The sequence below is a fragment of the Mobula hypostoma genome, chromosome 2 (assembly GCF_963921235.1).
Source record: "Mobula hypostoma chromosome 2, sMobHyp1.1, whole genome shotgun sequence".
NCBI lineage: Eukaryota > Metazoa > Chordata > Chondrichthyes > Myliobatiformes > Myliobatidae > Mobula > Mobula hypostoma.
The window spans coordinates 19,838,038-19,859,303 of NC_086098.1; the positions used below are offsets into that span (position 1 = coordinate 19,838,038).

Sequence of the window (21,266 nt, forward strand, 5' to 3'; positions counted from 1 at the left end):
CCAGCCAGCTTAGCTCTCCCAGTCATTGAGACATGCGAGCCTCAAATCATGACAAAGTTGTGGTCCTCTTGGAAGAACATCTGCAGTTAATAGTTGTTTAATTCACTACTTTCCTACCTCAGCAAGGGTTGTTATAATGACCAGATTTAGATAATGTCATCCTTGCTCTGCACAAAGCTACTTGTTATGTTAGCATGAAACTTCTTAATTGTTAATAAAACCAGGCCTCCCAATGGAACACTTAGTTGCTTGCGCTCATTAACCTTTATCTGTATCTTGCTCCATAAAATTGTTTGAATGAGTCATCTTCAGCAGAAACTGTGTGACTTTATCCAAGACGGAGTTAGTAGCTATCTAAAACTTTGCTCCTGTACGGCCTTTACAAGATCCCCACCTGAGCCTGTCCGTATGCCTGCATTTGATCTATCTTCTCAGTACTACCATAGGAGTCTTAGATCCAATGGCACCCAATTCAGGAACAGTCATTGCCCTACATCCATCAGGCTCCTGTATCAGTGTAGATGGCTTCACTTACCTAAGCACTGAACTGACTCCTCATCCTGTAGCCTCGCTTTCAGGGACTCTGTAGCTCATGTTCTCAGTATTATTTATATACTTCTTATTATTTTCATGACTTGTCCTCTTTTGTACGTTGGATGTTTGTCCGATTTTGTTATCTATGGTTTTCTGTGGATTCTGTTCTACAGTGGATTCCGGTTAATTGGGCCATCGGAAAATTTGGGCAAATTTTAAAAAACAAAAGCTTATGGAGAAAGTAGCCAAGGTTCCCTCTGTATTATTTGGGACACTATGCTGCTTAATTGGGACTGGAGATGGTTGCTGAACTGTTTCTTACTGGCACCAGTTATGTGCACTTGCAAACTGTTTTTAAATAGTGTCAGATGCATGCATTTGAGTTCAAAAAACAGTGATTTTTGTCAGGCTTGGTGATGCCAGAGACAGCTGGGAGTGAAAATGAAATTATTTCACTACTTCAACAAGTTAGGAACTATGAGGAATTTAAAGGTATTGACAATCATCTTGAATGTTACAATGAAAATGAAGATTTGGAAGATGCAATCTTTGAAAGTATTGAATGAAGACATTATCTGCACTAGGTGTCTGCACTGATTTTATTCATTTATAGTCGATCAAAAGGATGCTGCGGTATACATGAGATTAATTCCTCTGTCAATAACTATGAGGAACTAATACAGTTTTATGGTACTGTGGTAGTATTAGTAGTGTTCCAATTTGTTCTGTATTTCATTTAAATACATAATTTGTTACTCAGTGAAATGGTAATTTGGCTTGTTGCATACTTCATGGGTATCTTGTAACTGTCTTATGAGGATGATGTAATGGTCTTGCGGAGGTCACATGATGTAATTTCCCCGCCAATGTGAGGTCACGTGATGACCTGCTCTCACCAGGTATATAAGTGTAGACCCCTGGTGACGCAGTTTAGTTTTCCAGTTAGAACGTCAGCCTGATACTCCACTCCGCTGCGTATTTGCCTTATGACGCAGATTTGATTTAAAATGGAGTTTTATGTTCTATTGTAAGGTACAAAAGTGTTGGGCCGACAGTTTAACCAATTGCTGCCAGGTTTGTTGAGTATCTTGTCAGTAATATTGGAGAGTGAAGACGCTAACCTGAAGGAGTCGTTCAGCAGTTTTGGATGGGATCGACCATTATTGAATTCGTTCAAGAAAGAGTTATCTGCATGAGATAACCTCTGCTAAAAGCAGCAGAAAAGGCTGTGCAGTATCTAGAATCCAGAGGGAAAAGTCAGTGCCTTTAAACCATTTTATTTCCGTCATCGTGAATCCTGCGGACAAGGCAGGTTCCGGCTGGGATTGGCAGTGACATCGTGTCTTCGAGAAATTATTTACTTCAGGAAAGTCTCTCCTAATTGACTGTATAAATCTCTTGGACTTTCGAATTTACCATTCTAAGAACTGTGTTTGAATTTACCACTTTAAGACTGTTTTCGCATTTACCGCTTTAAGAACTAGCACTGAGTGGCGGTTTGTTAAATGGCCGCATAGCAGTTTACTTCTGGTTAAGATTTTTCATTTGTTTATTTTTTTTAATATTGAGTAGAGTTTAATAAATATTTATTTGTTTATAGAACCTGACTCAATTCTATATTCATTGTTGCTGGTCATGTGACAGGCTCTTTTATACCTTTTTAACTATTCCTTGAAACTTCGGCTAATTGGGGCAGCTGCTTAATTGGGCCAAAACTTATTGCTCCCAGTGTGTCCCAATTAATCGGAATCCACTGTAATTTAAAAGAAATTTTCCTATGGATGCCTACGTGAAAATGAATCTGAAGGTTGTATACAGAATACATATTTTGATAATAAGTTTACAACATGATGGTCCTACACCTCTGTGGTCCTGTAGGATGTGTAGAGTGTCTCTGAACTGGTAGCTGTTGCTATAAACATTTCTCAGTTCCATGAAGAGTCAATGGTCTGACATGTTGTTAATTATGCTTTTCTCTGCATTTATGCTGCTTGGTGTGCTAGGTATCTTCTGGTTTCTCAGAAGTAAAGAACTGCTTTTGCTTCAAAGGATGCCAGGTTGTAAATCTAAAATAAAAGAAAACAGAATTATGTACATTGGAATTGCTACAAATGCAGTTAATTAGTGTTGAACAATTTGGGTGCCATGAATTTGCAAAGTTTTTATTCAGCTGGGTGGAGCAGGTTATTCAGACATCACAATCACTGTGCCTGTATTTGGAGCTTATCCATCTTAATCACCAGGGAACTCCATTTAGTATGGAGGCAAAATATGTTTGGTGATTAAGTATAGCATTGACCTGGATCTCTCAATTTTTATATTCTAAGAAGCAGTATCAGCCACAGTATTGTTAATTCAGCAAACTCAACTTTGATTTTAATGATGGGTAGATCAGTGATATCAGTTGTTTAAATGTTGGAAGGGATCGTTGCGGAGCAGTGGAAAATTGTCAGCAAATTTTAACAGGGTAAATGTAATGCCACTGATCACTCACACCCTTACTTGCTGATCTCTGCGCCTTTATAAAGGCAAAGTTTGTAGGTGTAGGACCATAAGACAGAGGAGCAGACCTAGACCATTCAGTCAATTGAGTCTGTTTCACCATTCCATCTGGGCTGATTTATTATCCCTCTCAACCCCATTCTCCTCCCCATAACCTTTGATGCCTATACTCCTCATGAATCTATCAACCTCCGCTCTAACTATACCCAATGACATGGACATCTTTGGCAATAAATTCCGTGGATTGATCACCCTCTGGCTAAAAAGTCTCCTCCTTATCTCTGTTCTAAAGGGACATCCTTCTATTCTGAGGCTGTGCCCTCAGGTCCTAGACTCTCCCACTAAAGGGAAACTTCCTCTCCATCGAGGCCTTTCAATATTTGATAGGGTGCAATGAGACTCCCCCTCATTCTTCTAAACTCCAGCAAGTACAAGCCGGGGGCCATCAAATGCTCCTCATACATCAAGTCTTTCATTCGTGGGATAATTCTTGTGAACCTTCTCTGGATCGTCTCCAATGCCAGCACATCTTTTAGATTTTGCTCTAGGTTTTCGCAAGTTGAGCCTCATTTAGTTCAATGGTCAAGCAGTGCGGGAGATTCAGATCTGCATTGATTTTTTCCCCGAAAGAATTGCCAAGAGAACATAATTTGACATTGTACTGGAATCATACTCCTGGCAACAGCTAGACTGTTATTACTGGTGTTTATGTGAATTGTTGAAATCAGAAGAGCCAACACAGTAGTGTAGTGGCTAGTGCAATGCTCTACAGCGCTAGCTGTAAGATTCAGGATAGATACCCACCATTGCCTTTATGAGTGCATAGGATTCCCCTGGGTACTTTGGTTTCTTCCCACATTCCAAAGGTGTATGAGTTGGGATCAGTAAGTTACGGGCATGTTTTATTGGAGCTGGAAGCATGCAATTCTTGCAGACTGCCAGCAAAGTCCTCATTGATTTGCTTAGATACAATTGATACATTTCACTGTAGGTTTTGAAGTGCACTTGACAAATAAAGCTTACCTTAGGATGATCAGTAAATAGGAAATTCTAACACACATGGACAATTATTCAAATTTCTTAATAAATTGGAAAATATTAGAATTCACTGCAATGGGCCAAGGCATTAGAGACTAGTGATAGATGGTCAGGGTGGGAGCAAGGCATTAAAGCCCAATTATAGATAAATGGCTTTGGAGGAGAGGTAATGGAGCCCAATGAAAGAAGGTCAGTTTGTGGGACAGATTTCAGAACCCAGTGATGGATAGTCTGGGGAAAATCTTACAAAAAGTAGTGAATACAAGCCAGTCCATAATGGGTAAAGCCCTCCCATCCATTGAACACATCTACATGAAGCGTTGTCTCAGGAAAACAGCACCCATCATCAGGGACCGCTGCCACCCAGGTCATGCTCTCTTCTCGCTGCTGTCATTGGAGGGAAGGTACAGGAGACTCGGGGTTCACTTCACCAGGTTCAAGTACAGTTATTACCTTCAATTTATAGATTCACTTTCAAGAACTCTTCATGTCAGGTTCTCAATATTTATTGCTTGCTTGTTTGTTTGTTGGTTTATTTATTCATTATTTCTTTCTTTCATTTTGTATTTGCACAGATTGTTGTCTTGTTCACACTGGTTGAATGCCCAGGCTGGTGTGGTTTTATTGATTATTTTATGGTTATTATTCGACTATGAAATTACTAAGTATGCTCACAAGCGAAGAAAATGAACCTTCATTTTCTTGATGAAAATGACGTACATGTACGTTGATAATAAATTAACTTTAAACTTCGAGGAAGGTGAGATCACTGGGGCCTGCATCTCCTGGGTTAATGGAGTCAGTTTGTAGGAAATTACTGGTACAGGGATTTGTGGAATCTGGGATGAGGGTGGGGGTAGGAAGACTATCAATGATGGTAACCGAGGCAGGATGAAGGGAGCAAACTAAATATGTTGTCCCAGACCAGGTCTTTATGGAGAAAATTCAGATTGTCCTGGAAGCCCTCAGTGATGATTGCTCCTGGGCAATGCGCTCCATGTTGTGTCACGACGTTCCAAATGGAGACCTGCATGAGGAACAATGCCATCCTGTGTACCTCAACATGAAAGTGGTGTCAGATGTTGAATGTTGAATGTTGGGTGAACAGTTGACTTACTGGAATTCTAAAGATTATCTTTCTTTGTCGCATGTCCATTAAAACATCAAATCATACAGTGAAATGAATCGCATGCATTAGGGATGTGCTGAGGGCAGCTCACAAGTGTCACCACATAGCATGCCCATAAATTAGTAACCCATTCATCTTTGGAATGTGGGAGGAAACTGGAGCACCTGGAGGAAATCCATGCAGTCAAGGGGAGAACGTACAAACTCCTTACAGAGAGCAGTGGGTATTGAACCCCGATTTTACAACTGGTGTGCTGTAAAGTGTTGCGCTAACTGCCATTCCAATGACAAAGTATTGGTCACCATCACTAGGAGAAAATAATTATTTTCAACCATGTAATGCTGAATAGAACAGCATTATGTGATTGAACATTTTCACCAATGGAATCTAGATGGAAGGTATGACCCATTTTCACGTACAGATTCTGTCTGAATTCCTCCAGTAGCCCAGGCCTTGCTTCAGATTCTAGCATTTCTAGTCTCTTGTGGCTCCATTTGAGCCAATGTATTCCTCTTTCAGGCAATGGATTTATAATTTACTTACTCTCTGTGTCTGACTTCCTAGTGTTGCCTGGGAGCTGTTTTTATACCCCTCAGCCTCCACTATTCCTAAGTATAACCATCCTCTGGAAAAAATCGGAATGGGTGAAAAGGGTAAAAATTGCCATGGATATAGGCTTTCTGAAATAGGGTCCTTAAAGGAAAAATAATATTTCTTTGTTTTTGGCTGTTATATATTGAAAGGCCTAGATGGAGTGGACATAGAGAGGATGTTTCAGATAGTGGAGGAGTCTAGGATCTGAGGGCAGAGCCTCAGTATGTAAAGACGGTCCTTAAGAACAGTGATGAGGAAGAATTTCTTTAGCCAGAGGGTGGTGAATCTGTAGAATTCAATGCCACAGATGGCTGTGGAGGCCAAGTTATTGGGTATATTTAAAGCAGAGGTTGATGGGTTCCTGATTAGTAAGGATGCCAAAGGTTAAGGGAAAAGGCAGAATAGGTTTGAGAGGAATATTAAATCAGCCATGATGGAATGGTGGAGCAGACTCGATGGGCCAAATGGCCTAATAATAGTTCTATGTCTTGTGTTTTATACATGTTACAGTAAACCTTTGATGATCACCTCTCCAGCTTTATGGAAATCTTGATGACCTGGCATCTGATCCACTGTGTGACATATTCCACACTCTACTTCTACTCACCAGGGCCTTGGTTCTTATTGCTCCATCCCAACTCACTGGAACCTAAGTCCCATGCTATCTTACAACTCCCTGCCCTGCTTCCTTCCTGAATCCCAATCCATTGGAGCCCAGATTCTCACACTCCCCTCCGCCTTACCAAGGCCTCAGTTCCCTCGCTCCTTTCCGACTGATGATACTCCCATCAAATTCCTGTTTCACGTGCTCCTTTCCAACTCTGGAGCCCTAGTTTCTTTACTCCCTTTAACTCACCAGGGCCCCAGTTCCCTTGTTCTCATTCTGTTGGCTGCATTTAGATTTAATGACTTTACTGGGAAATTTAATGTAATATTCTGAAAGATACAAGAAAATGTGAATTAATAATAAACACAAGAGATGCAGCATATGCTGGAAATCGACAGCAAGAGCAGTGTCCTGACCCAAACTGGTCAACTCTTTATTCCCATCCATAGTTGCTGCATCACCTGTTGAGTTCCCCAGCATTTTCTGTGAGTTAATAATATTTTGGGGTAGGAATTGAAGTACTATTTAATTGCCCAGAAAATCGAGCATGCTGGTTATTGAAGCTTTGCTACAATTGCCTTTTTTTTGCAGATATTCCTCCAATTTTCCCATTTAACATGTATATGCATTTCCTCCTGGTTGATTCCCTCCTTGGCTGGAGTTTCTGGGGGTAATTCAGAAGATGTACTGGTTGGTAGGTTACTTTGTCATTATAAATTGTCCCATGATTAGGCTGGGGTTAAGTCGGGGGTTGCTGTATGGCGCAGCTCGAAGGGCTGAAAGGGCCTGTTACCGTGTTGTATCCCAATCAACCAAACAATAAATAAATAAATACACATTCTTACATAGATACCGGGCTCCATATTAGGCAGTGCGTGCATGAAAACGGGAGAGTCTGTGGTGACACTACAGATATGGAGACAAAGGGCAGCAAGTTGCAGAAATGTGAAATTTGTCTCTTGGATTCATTGTGAACTGAGTTCAACGTGAGCTGAATTTGGTTGGTGGTTCTATGAGGCTCACTGGTTTTACTACATTATAGTCATTTGCAGGATGACTAAGGAACAAAGCTATTATGCGTGATTCAGTATATTGCTTCAAAACAGTGTAATTATGCCTTTGGCCAAGCAGGAAAAGCAAAGTAATCTCCTATATGATATTCCGAACAACATTGTGTATGGAATAAGAACTTCCAAAATATCTTATTGCAAAGATTTTTCCTTCATGTTGGCAGCTATGGTGGATAGCAGGAAAATGCAATCTTACATTAAATGAACTGTACAATATTGCCCTGGAGTGAAACTCTATCTGTGAGGTATATACATACATGTAAAGGGCTGTGTGATATTTGATTTAATGCATGACTGGATTAAGATTGTAAGGAATGGAAGACTAAATCTGCTGTAGCAGCGACAAGGGTTTGCCAAGTCATTTAACATAGGCTATAAGGGAGTTCATTCATCAATTCAGAGCTCATATCAGGAAGGATAATCAGCTAACAAATCATGAATGTATCCGTAAGCAAATCATCCTAGAATGCTTTGTGAAACACATACTCAAACTGGTTTTACAGAGCTCATTTCAACTGTTGCCAGCATTTGCTTAGCAGGGTCCTAAATCACAACAGTTTAGTTGAAAATGCTGGCTGCACAGATGTAGGTGGATGCTGTTCACATTATTGGTACGTTTTGAAATACTTCATTACTAACAACAGGGATAAATGTCATTCCTTAATGACCGATTTAATCCAGTTCCTTGACAATCAGACTCTTGCACCTTAAATTTGACTCTTAAGTTAATTTTCTTAACACATATCAGTGCCATTAAAGAAGCCTACTTTTGTCCCCATGTCAATACTAGAGTTTGCACATGCGTCAACCTATCTGGTGAAATAAAATCATTAACCATATTTTGGTTTTATAAAACCTATCAAAGCATATCTGGCTGGTTTTTCTCTTCATAATGGATCAGATAAATGAGGTGATCTCAAACACTCTGATTATATTTTAACTTGCACCCTTGGTGTTTTGTGACTTTCATTACAATGACCAACAAGCATTGACTAGACTTTAGCATCCTTACCTTTGTCAGCAAATCCTTCCATAACATGACCCTTCTCTGCCTTGACAGTCTCTCTGATATCTGCAAGCTTCTCAGTCATGCACAAATGCAATCACCTCAACATTGGTAGCAGCTGCTGATGCCTTTAAGAGTTTCCTTCCTAAACCTCTGTACTTCCCTCTCACCTCCCTCCTTTAAGGTATAAGTTAAAGCCTAATTATTTGAGCCATTCCCCGGTGAGTTTCATTATTTGGTTTGGCAAATAATGATCACATCAGTAAAAATCCTTTGCAGCACCTGGATGAATTTTGCTACTTTAGAGCCACGAAAATAGTAGAGTTTTTCTTATAAAAACTCACCTGGAATCAGATTTACAATTTTGATCTCTCATTTTAGCAATGATATCACAGTATAAAACTGCTTTATGCTGCATAATTGTTACAATATTGGCAGAGGGGAATTTCCTCATGCTGATGTCGTGCAAAGCATATTGCAGGGTAAGAATCTAGGCAGCAGGCCAGAATTATAAATTCTTGATGATGTCTGGCAGTTCTTGGCTGATTACATCTCTAAATTGAGGGTATTTAATGTCTGGTTCAAGTAGCAAGTGACCTGCATCCCAAGTTTGACATCCATTTTTACCAGTTAATCCCCTAATTCCATTTTCTGTAATGACCTCACCCGGGGTTATCTGATGTATTTTAAGACCATAAGATAAAGGAACAGAATTAGGCCATTTGGTCCATCAAATCTGCTCTACTATTTCATCATGGCTGATCCAATTTCCTCTCAGGCTCAATCTTCTGCCTTCTCCTCGTATTCATTCATGCTCTGACCAATCAAGAGTCTATCAACTTCTGCTTAAATACACATGGACTTGGCCTCCACAGCTGCCTGTGGCAAAGAATTCCACAGATTCAACACTCGTTGGATAAAGAAATTCCTCCTCATCTCCATTCTAAAACGACACTCCTCTATTCTGAGGCTGTGTCCTCTGGTCTTCGAATCCCCTATCATAGTAAACATCCTCTCTGTATCCACTCTATCACCATTCCATAGCCTCATTCTTCTGAATGCTATTGAATATAGGCCCAGAGCCATCAAATGCTCTTCATATGACAAGCCATTCAATCCTGCAGTCATTTTCATGAACCTCCTTTGAACCCTCTCCAGTTCCAGCACATCTTTTCTAAGCTAAGGGCCCCAAAACTGCTCACAGTACTCTAAATGAGGCCTCTCCAATGTTTTATAAAGTCTCAACGTTACGTCCTTGCCTTTATATTCTAGTCCTCAAACATTGCATTTGGCTTCCTCACCACAGACTTGACCTGCAAGTTAACCTTTAGGGAATCCTTCACAAGGACTCCCAGGCCCCTTTGGACCTTATCTTCAGTAGAAGGTTTCACTTACCACTACCTGTTGCCTGTACTGATAGTAGTACCTCAGAGCAGGTACTGGTTACCACTACCACTGCCTGCTATGAACATGAGTGTCATTAACATATCGACAGGGTAGATTTGTTCTTTTTTTAGCATTCATTTTTTTTTGGGCATCAATTACCCATTCCTAATTGCCCCTGAACTGAGGGGGACACTGGGCTAATTCGAGATTCAGCTTAATAGGTTTTTTAAAGTGACAGACATGGCAGGCCTGACCAGGTAAGGACGGTAGATTTCCTTTCCCAGAAGATACAACTGAACATGTAGCTCTTCTAAGCAGGACACAGTTTTGTGTTCATCAGTTGTAATGACTGGTTACTTTTACATCCCAAATTAATTCCCAGATTTGCCTTCGGATTTCTAGGTTGTTGAATTAATCACTGCAGCACGTTTGTTTCTGTAATCCACACAGAGTTCCTTTCTGGGGCCCTTGACCTCAATACGCTGCCATTTGATATCAACTGATAAGGTGAGATGAAGCTATATTTTGTGCCTTTTGCGTTTTGTGAGGTTTATGAGTTGCAGGCCAATGTCAAAGACAAACTCGTGTGACAGAGGTGGGCACAGTTGAGCAATCAGCAGATCCAATGTTCTGACATGGTAAGAGTCAATGTGAATTCACTGGAACTGGTCCTGGTGAAGGGTTTTGGCCTGAAACATTGACTGTTTACTCTTTTCCATAGACGCTGCCTGTCCTGCTGAGTTCCTCCAGTATTTTGTGTGTGTGTGTGTTTCACTGGAACAGCTGCTAACTAGTCACTTCCATGGCTAAAATTGTACCCAGTTGACACACAGTGTCCATGTGGTGGGTGACCATTGCTGCAAAACTGTTACTGAATGTATTGCCTGAAAATATCAGTGTTTGTGATATGTTGCAATGCATTAAGAACAACCAATCACTGAGACTTTGAATACCTGTGAACATTGGGCTTGGGAACCGCCAGCCAGTCTTGGCCCAACAGTGTACTGCTAGTGGCTGTACTCTAGCACAAAGACAGACATTAAAATTTGGGATCATTACAGAGGAGTGATCTGTGTCACTGTCTTGTTACCCTTGATTGAAAAGTTGTGGAAATTGTGGTGCTATTATTCAGTGAGATTTGGCTGTTTATTCCTCTCCTGTTACATACAGAGGTACGTACATGGCTGTTTACACCTATTGAATGGTGAAAGGCCTTGATAGAGTGGATCTGGAGAGGAAGTTTCCTATGGTGGGAGAGACTAAGACCAGAGGACACAGCCTCAGTATAGAGGGTCGTCCTTTTAGAACGGAGATGAGGAGGAATTTTTTTAGCCAGTGGGTGGTGAATCTGTGGAATTCATTGCTACAGCCAGCTGTGGAGGCAAAGTCTTTATGTATATATAAGACAGAGTTTGATAGATTCTTGATTGGTCAGAGCATGAAGGGATACCGGTGGTGGGGGGGGGGGGGAGTAGGCAGGAGACAGGAGACTGGGGCTGAGAGGGAAACTGTATCAGCCATGATGAAATGGTGCAGCAGATTCAAAGGGCCAAATGGCCTAATTCTGCTCCTGTATCTTATGGTCTTATTGATGTATTCATCCATTCACTAGATGTTGAAAGAAAAACGCTGCCTGTTGAGTACAATCCCTTTCTGAACGCGTTGTGACCCATGGCAGTAAACATCAGTATGTCCATGAGGTTGGGACAGTTTTGCCCTGACTGCCATGGCAATATAGACATTGATGACAAACCCCTTCCAGCACCTTTTCAAGCACTGACACGGAACTGCATAAACATGCATGTCCAGACCTAGATGGGGATATGGCGAATGAAACCTATAAATGCTGTACTGTTCATGCATTAGTAGCTGTACGGTGAATAAGTACAGCGTGTACTCACCCCACCATGCATTCTGGAAGGCATTGTGTGCTGAAGATTGAATGCAAACCCCAATGAGTCAATTGCAGATTCAGAGCTCAAAACTACAAAGGAATACCTTGCACAGATTCTCAGAATTTTCACCTTAACAGATTTGCATGTTTTTAAAGCAATATCCCAGTTTTTATCAACATGAAATGATATTCACATTAAATAAATTATTTAAACTCTTTTTAAAAATGATTTGAACAACTATTTGTACCTAAATTAAACAGATTTCAACCTTGTCACATATGCCCTTTGCAACATTGTAATATGACAGTAGGTCATTTACTGTACAGTGGATTCTGGTTAATCAGCAGCCGTTTATGTGGGGACAACGGTTAAAGAACAAAAACTAAATTGAGAAAAGATCCGGGATTCCCTTTGTTTATTTGGGACACTATGTTGCTTAATTTGGGGCAGGAGACTGTTACCAAATAGTTACTAATTAGCATTAGTCGCCTGTACTTGTGTGAACATTTTTCACTACACCGTGTTTAGAGCAATTCATTTTTAAATAGCATCGGTTGCATGTGTTTGTGTCCAAAAAAACAGTAATTTTGTCACTGATTGTTTGTGAAAAATAAGCAATAACACAATTCTGCTCACTGCAGTTTCAAGCATTCAGGCTTGGAGATGCCACAAATGGCCGAGAGTAAAAATTACATGATTTTACCACTTCAACAAGTTGGGAATTACAAAGATTTTGAAGGTATCTTGAATGTTACAATGAAAATGAGGAATTTGAAGGATGAAGTTGTCTGAAGTATTATATGAAGGCAGTCCATTATCTGCACTAGGTGTCTGCTGATTTTGTTCATTTACTGTCAATCACCTGAACACAGCAGGTGAACTCCTCCGTTAATGACTATTAGAAACTAATGCAGTTTATCATAATGGAAGAGTATTGGTAGTGTTCTAACACACACAAGATGCAGGAGGAACTCAGCAGGCCAGGCAGCATCTATGGAAAAGAGTACGTTTGACATTTCGGCCGAGACCCTTTGGCAGGACCTGCTGAAGATTCTCGGCCAGAAGCGTCGACTGTACTCTTTTATAGTGTTCTAATTTGTTCTGTATTTTCATTGAAATACATAAATTGTTATTCAGTTAAATCAAACACGAGAAAGCCTGCAGGTGCTGAATATCCAAAGCAACCTTGAAGAAGGGTCTCGGCCTGAAAAGTTGACAGTTTATTCATTCCATAGATGCTGCCTACCTGCTGAGTTCCTCCAGCATTTTGTGTGTTTTACTCAGTTAAGGGTTAGTTTGTCTTTTTTATACTTTTTAAGCTGTTTCCATAAAACTTCGGCTAACTGGGTCAGCTGCTTAGTTGGGCCAAAATGTACTGGCCCAGTATGTTCCATTTAACCAGAATTGACTCAGCAATCCCTGCTCTTTAAAAACACTGTGTAAAACACACATTCGGCATGAAGCTTGACAAACTTCTTTAGATGTGTAGTGGGAAGTGTATTGCCTAGCTGCATTATGGCCTGGCATGGGAACACCAAAGCTTTTGAATGGAAAATCCTACAAAAGGTAGTGAATTTGGCCCAGTGCAACACGGGTAAAGCCCTCCCAACCATTGAGCACATCTACATGAACGTTGTTGTAGAAAAGCAGCGTCTGTCATCAAAGATCTTTACCACGCAGATCAAACTCTTTTTTAGCTGCTACCATCAGGTAAAAGGTACAAGAGCCTCAGGAATTGCACTACCAGTTCAAGAATAGTTACTACCTCTCATCCATCAGGCTCTTGAACAAAAGAAGATAATTGCACTCATCTGTTGAGATGTTCCATAACAAGTGATCTCACTTTAAGGATTCTTAATATTTACTGCTATTTACTTATAGTTGCAATTCAACAGGCTGTTGCTTCTTTGCTCTTGCTCTTTCATTGATCCTGTTTACAGTTACTGTTCTATCGATTATCAAGTATGCCAGCCGGAAAAAGAATCTCAGGGTTGTATGTGGTGACATGTACTGTATGTACTCTGATAATAAATTTTACTTTGAACTTTGAACATAAACAGGGCTTCCAAGAATTTTGCACGTCAGTGCTCAGGGTCTTTCATTAATAATCTAATCAACATTTCTCTAGAATCATGTAATGTAATAATCATAAAACTCTGGTTAGGCCACACTTGGAATACTGTGTCCGCTTCTGGTCGCCTCACTATAGGAAGGATGTGGGAACATTGGAAAGGGTACAGAGGAGATTTACCAGAATGCTGCCTGGTTTAGAGAGTATGGATTATGATCAGAGATTAAGGGAGCTAGGGCTTTACTCTTTGGAGAGAAGGAGGATGAGAGGAGACATGATAGAGGTGTACAAGATAGTAAGAGGAATAGATAGAGTGGATAGCCAGCGCCTCTTCCCCAGGGCACCACTGCTCAATACAAGAGGACATGGCTTTAAGGTAAGGGGTGGGAAGTTCAAGGGGGATATTAGAGGAAGGTTTTTTTACTCAGAGTGGTTGGTGCGTGGAATGCACTGCCTGAGTCAGTGGTGGAGGCAGATACACTCGTGAAGTTTAAGAGACTACTAGACAGGTATATGGAGGAATTTAAGGTGGGGGGTTATATGGGAGGCAGGGTTTGAGGGTTGGCACAACATTGTGGGCCGAAGGGCCTGTAATGTGCTGTACTGTTCTATGTTCTATGCTCTATGTTCTATCATCTCTCTTTAGCCACTGAGGAATTTCCATTTGTACTTCTAATTTCTACATTTTCATATCTTCCTTCTTCTTCTTTCTTCTTACAGAAACATCTGCATGATGCTAAGCTAGGGCACATCGTCCGTGATGTTACCTGGGGTCGTTGGGTGTTTTGGGTCTTTCAACATCATACACCCTCGCCCAGGCTACCCGACCGGAATTGATCAGAGCTCTTTTCCGCTCGTAGGCCTCGTTCCGTTCTTCCCATGGCACGGTAAGCTCAAACATAAGAAGGTGCTTCAATGAGTTGGACCACAACACAATGTCGGGCCGCAATGTAATCTCTGTAACGTGGAGAGGAAACTGCAGCTGTTTTCCCATGTCTGCTTTCAGCTTCCAGTCCTGCGCAGTGAAGAGCAACTTGGTTGCTTTCTGGTGTTCTGTTGGTCTTTCCCCCTTCCTTGATAAAGCAGATGATATTCTTGACTGGGCTTGCTTTCTGGCAGATGTTAAGGGTGCTTCAGATTGTTTCAGCAATTGCCCGAAGGACCTGGTCATGCCACCACCGATAACGGCCATTGGCAAGAGCTCTGGGGCAGCAGCTCAGAATATGCTCTAGCGTACCGGTCTTCTCACAGAGGGGGCAAGCTGGTCATTCTGCAAGGCCCCAGCAGTGCAGGTTGGATGGGCTAAACAGCCTGGATAAGGAACTTGAAGGTGTGGTTCCACCTTCCAGAGATCGTTCCATGTGATCTCTCGCTCGATCACCTGCTCCCATTTGGTCCAGGCTCCTTGCTGTTTCATTGCCACTGCTCTGCTGGTCCTCCCCTCCTCCACAGCTGCTATTGCTTCATTCTGGACCAGTTCTTGTCGCTCTTTCCCTTGTACTTTGTCAAAATGGGGGCTTCAAGGCTTCCAAGTCCAACTCTTCCCTTGGCGACTGCCCCCACCAGCACTTTGTGGCGCAGTCGCGTCTCAGCTTCTTCCACTGCAGCCTCCGCTCTGCACTCTCTTCCGGTTCTCACTGCCACTCCTGCTCCGGCAACTTTTGGATCTGAAGATTCCCGGAACTGCAGCACCTCTCTTGCTCGCAAAGCCTTGAACTCCTCCTCGATGGATTTCAGCGGAAGCGTCAGTTTGCGGTTATTCCCGTACAGAGCGATGCTGCTGATATTCCTTGGTAAACCCAGCCATCTTTGCAGGAACTGGCTGACTACCCTCTCTAATTCAGCAACAGTGGAAATTGGAAACTCATAGAGAAGCAGGGCCAGAGGATTCTTGGTAGAACACCGTGCTGGTAGATCCATGCCTTAAACTGCCCTGGAAGGCCAGTCCTGTCAACCTCTTGCAACCATTGTTCAAACTCCCCACAGGTGTTTCCTATTGCCGCATTATCTCTGAGTGTTGCATCAAACGTCTTCCCAAGACTTTTAACAGGGTTCTCTGTGATGGTCGGCATTGGAATGTCCTCAATAGAGAAACAAAATTTCTCCTGTGCTCTCCCCTTCTTCAGCACTACAGATCTTGATTTTGCAGGCTTAAAGGACATCCTTGCCCACCTCATCAACCTTTCCAGCTCCTTAAGAATCCACCTAGAACCAACCACTGACTCCGTAGTGATAGTCAGATCATCCATGAAGCTTGTATTGGTGGTTGGCAGATCCTAGATCTTGATTTTGGGCCTCGACACTCTGGCTGCAGATTTTACCAGCATGTTCATTGCCAGGGCGAAAGGGATGACGGAGATGGTGCAGCCTGTGATGATACCAATCTCCAGCCTGCACCAGTCTGATGTCATTGGCCCTGTTGAGACTCTCAGGTGGAACTCGTTGTAGTAGTCCATAAGGAGGCCTCTGATTCCTTTAGGAACATGGTGCCTCTTCAGAGCGCCTTCAACAACCTTGTGGGGGATTGATCCATAGGCATAGGCCAAATCCAACCACAAAGCCCCTAAGTCACCCTTATTCTCTCTGGCCTCTTTCAGGAGCTGTGTGATGACTCCAGTGTGCTCCAAGCAGCCTGGTACGCTTGGAACACCACCCTTCTGGATGGAGGTGTTGATGTAATTGTTCCTCAGGAAGTACTCTGTTAGGCACTTTGCCACCACGCTGAAGAAGATCTTCCCTTCAACACTCAGCAAGGATATTATCCTAAACTGGCTGATGTTCTCGGAGTTCTCTTCTTTTGGAATCCACAGTCCGTTTGCATACTTCCATTGCCTGGGCACTTTGCCTCTCTTCTAGACGACCTTGAGGATTCTCCACAGCCGCCGGAGGAGCCGGGGGCAGCATTTGTAGATGTTGTAGGTGCTGCCACTCGGACCAGGAGCTGAGCCAGCTCTGGCTTTCCTGACTACCTGCTGAACCTCCTTGAAGAGAGGCTCTCGAAGGTCGAAAGCCTCTGTTGGTTCGGAGGGCATCACACTCTCCCAGTTTAACTTCTCTGTCCGGGTTACTGAAGGTGCTTCGAAGATGGTGGTCCATCTGTTCCTTTGTGCAGGACAGCTTTCCACTTCTCTTCTGACCCAGCAGCTATTTGGTGAACCGAAATGTGTTGCTGATAAATGCAGATCTTTTCTGTGCTCTTTCTCTCCTGCACCTCCGATGTTGCTCCACTCTCCTCAGAGTGATGAGCCTTTTCCTCAGCACCACACGCAGTTCTTCCATTGGTGCCCTTTCCTCATGGTTTGCCAATTTATGTTGTTGCTTGAGCACCTTGAGTTCCTTCTGGATGTTTTGGATCTTGGTGGCTCTGTTGTTTTTAACATCTGGCTGTTTGGCCTGCTTCTCTTCCTCGGTACCAAATCTTTCTGCTGCCACAGTTATGATCACTGTTGTCATTATCTGCAATCTCCACTCCACACCAACTTTGGCCACTGTTTCCAGCACTAGATCTACGTCCTCATCTAATCGCCTGGCAGGCTTTGGTCCATCTGATCCGCATGCTCGGAGATGTGATGTTGGGATGCACAGCTTGCACCACGCGGAGGCTCCGGATACTGTGGGGTGCTTCCTGACCCTGCTCCTCCTCTGTCTCACCAGATTGGGAATCTGCGCATTGTGGTGCTCTCTGTTGCTCTTTACACTTCATCCTTGACTGGTGGATTTTCAAGCCTCTCTGGTTCTTACAAATTTTGCCACAGATGCACTGTATACTCGTTGTCGTTTGTCCATTGCACTGGGTCGGTAGCCTTGTGTCCGTCTGGCTGGGAAGCTCTTCCACCCCCCCTCTCGGGCTTCCCTGGGGGTATCTTTCATTCTTTGATCCGTAGCCTTCTCGGGTACTCCTTTACAGGATCCGCGGTTAGGGCTGCTAACCCACCCCGTCCCGGTTTGCTGTCTTTCCAGGCTGCCTACCAGACTCTTCCTGGTAGTCACTGGCGTCCCAGGAGGTAGTTCTTACAGAAATAACTGCATGATGCTAAGCTAAATATACAGCAGCTTTCATTGTCAGTGCCATTTTACTGATAATTGTGGTGATATCGACCCGTGGTTTGTAAATGTCTTTTGCTGATGAGTGTAGAACATAGAACATAGAGGCACAGTACAGGTCGATTAGCTCATGCATTCCCTGCATCAAGATCTTCAAAAGCTGATACTTCAAAAAGGAAGAATCCATCATTCAGGATCCTATCACCAGGACGTACCCTCTTCTCATCGCTACCATCTAGGAGGAGGTACAGGAACTGAAGGCCCACTCACCATTTTAGGAGCAGCTTCTTCCCCTCTGCTACCGGATTGCTGAATGGACAGTGAACCCATGTACACTATCTCCCTATCTATCCCCCTCTCTTTTTCCACTTCTTATTTAATTTTTTTACATATTTCTTATTGCAATTTATAATTTTATTATGTATTGCACTGTACTTCTGCCACAAAGCAACAAAATTCATGACATATGCCAGTGATATTATCTGATTTATTTGAAATTGTGCTGACCTTTTAGTCACCTTGCCTCTTTTGCTAACAGACTATTAATCACAGACTCCCCATATGAGACAGTACAACATACTATTAAAGTCCGGTGTTAAAAGATAGTTTTAATTATATTTTTAAACAAGCAGATATTCCTTACAAATGATGTCAATGAGGTGATTGTGCCTGCTTCGTATTGTAGAGTCTGTCTTTGATGTGATACATGATAATGTCTAGACAAAGCCTATTTTCTTGCCTTCATTATTAACCACTGTGACAATAGATTGATTCTTTTTAAGTGCGAGATGACCTGAGGAAGCTCTGGGACTGAACGCAGGCAGAGCATTTACAGTTACCTACATTAAAATGTGAAAGGCTATTGAAAATAAGTGGGTGGCAGAGACGTTACTTAACTTCAGGGCGAGCACAACATTATAAATGATAAGAAGGTTCTTGATGGCTTTGAATTGATATAATGACTAGCTGAAGTACTGAAGAAAATTGAAATAGATTCTGTGTGCAGTCTGACCTCACCTGCAGTGGTGCTCATTAAACGTCAATTGATACTTTACCTGGAAAGGGGAACAGGCATTTGATGCTCTTGTTCATTACTCAGGACACCTCATGGGAAGTAGCTTTGTGGTGGCTCAGAGTTGGGCGAGGTGGAAAGGAGGGTGGAGAAGTGTGAAGGAAAACTTGAAGTGTGGGATCCCCATAAGGGGAACTGGTGTTTTAAGGTCATAGAGATACACCTGGCTGGCATCAAACTGAAGCTCTTGTTATACCATTTTGGCAGCTGTGGAGCTGAGAAAAGAATGTAGCTCAGAGCATGAGGAAATAACTGGCTTTGATGAGCAGAAGTAAAGATACGAAGGAATTCAAGAATATGGAAACAGGAGGAAGCTGTTTTGCCTTTGACATATTCAGCCAATCAATGAGATCATGAGCGGCCAACTTCACGCGTGTGCCTTTTGCTCAGGTTCCTCAAAGTTCAAAGTACATTTATTATCAAAGTGAGTGTACTGTATACAACCTCAAGGTTCATCTTCTTGTAGCATCCACAAAACAAAGACGCATGATAGAATCCACAAGAAACTGTCCAACTGTCCAATTGTGTAAATTAGTGGTCGCCAACCTTTTTAAGCCCTAAATCCCCTACCTCGGCCTTAGTTAAAGGCAAGATCGACCTACTAAATCGGTTAGTCACACGCATGCGCACCGGGCAGAAAAGACCAGAAGTAAAACCCTGCAACCTGGAAACAACCTCTCTTTACAAACAGCTTTCCATAGTGGGAGTATTGCTATATTACCATTATCATAATTAGTATTACTTATTTTTATAATGCTCACATGACAACACCTTTAATTCTATGTTTCATTGTTTAATTTTATTTGAACACAAGAAATAAATAAATAAAAATTGACTGTTGCACTCAGTATGATGACTGGGGCTGAATACTTTCTGCTAGTTCCCTGAAATTTGGCTCATAACTACAGACAGCCAGTTTGAGACGGTCTGTGAGGTGTCTGTCAGTAAGACAGCTCCTGTACTTAGATTTCATAATTTTCATCTGTTGCATCACAACACCCTCACAAGCCTCCTGACAGACTGAATATTCGAATGGACAATTTCCTTTGTTAGACTGAATGTTGAATCTGCCACGTTTTTCAGGTGTTTTGTATTGGTAAACTGCTACTGAGACACTAGGATAAGTTTCAGAGGTACGCAAGATAATGACACCACTGTTTTTTGTTTCCCAGTCATTTACATTTGAGGAAAGTTGGAATTTAAATGGGGAGAAGTGTTGTAATGTGAGCATTATAAAAATAAGGTAATGCAAATTAGGATAACGGTAATATAGCAATACCCCCTCTACAGAAAGCTGTCTGTAAAGAGAGGTTGCTCCCGGGCTGTGGGGTTTTACTTCTGGTCTTTTCTACCGTGGTGCATTGCGGGGGAGCTACACACATGTGTACTGGGCAGAAAGAATGGAACTAAAACCCTGCAACCCGGAAACAATCTCTCTTTACAAACAGCTTTCAGTAGCGGCAGTATCGCCATATTACCATTATCCTAATTAGTATTACTTATTTTTATAATGCTCACATTACAACACTATTTGTGTATTTCTTTTTCTTTTTTCTCGGGATCTACTGGGAAAGTCTCAAAGATCGATAGGTCGACCGCGATCGACTGGTTGGCGACCACTAATGTAAATAGTAAACAAAAAGTAAACAAATAATACATAGACCATGAGCTGCAAAGTCCACCAAAAGTGAGACTGCAGGCTGAGGTGTCAGTTCAGCACTGAGGCGAGTGAAGCCAGCCCAGGAGCTCGATGGCTGCAGGGTAACAAATGCTCCCAAACCTAGAAGTGTGGGACCCAGGACTCCTGCACATCTCACCCAATGGTAGTAGAGAGAAGAGGGGGAGATGGTTGGCAAATATTCGTCATCTTAAAATGAACAAATTAACAAATAATGTCAGGGATCAACCATATTTATTTATTTATTGAGGTACAGCGCCGAGTAGGCCCTTCTGCCCCTTTGAGCCACGCTGCCCAACAATTTCCCAATTTAATCTGAGTCCAATCACCGGACAATTTACAATGACCAATTAACCTACCAACCAGTGTGTCTTTGGACTGTGGGAGGAAACTGGTGCACCTGTAGGAAACCCACGCAGTCACGTGAAGACCGTACAACCTCCTTACAGCAGCAGGAATTGAATCCGGGTTGCCTGTACTGCAAAGTGTTGTGCCAACCATTACTCCACCATGCCGCTCCAATAAAGAGTATAAAATATATATCTTACAATAAAGTGTTCAAAGCTATTACTGTAGTGGTATTTCCTACCTTTACTTGTGAATTCTGGCCTTTAGATTATGGAGCTAGGTCTACAATTCA

General features: G+C 42.3%; 1 pseudogene; it reads right to left on the reverse strand.

Moving 5' to 3' along the window:
* Window positions 1–2,552: 2,552 nt before the first annotated feature.
* LOC134343101 (uncharacterized) lies at window positions 2,553–17,285 on the reverse strand (annotated as a pseudogene).
* Between the last annotated feature and the right edge of the window lie 3,981 nt (window positions 17,286–21,266).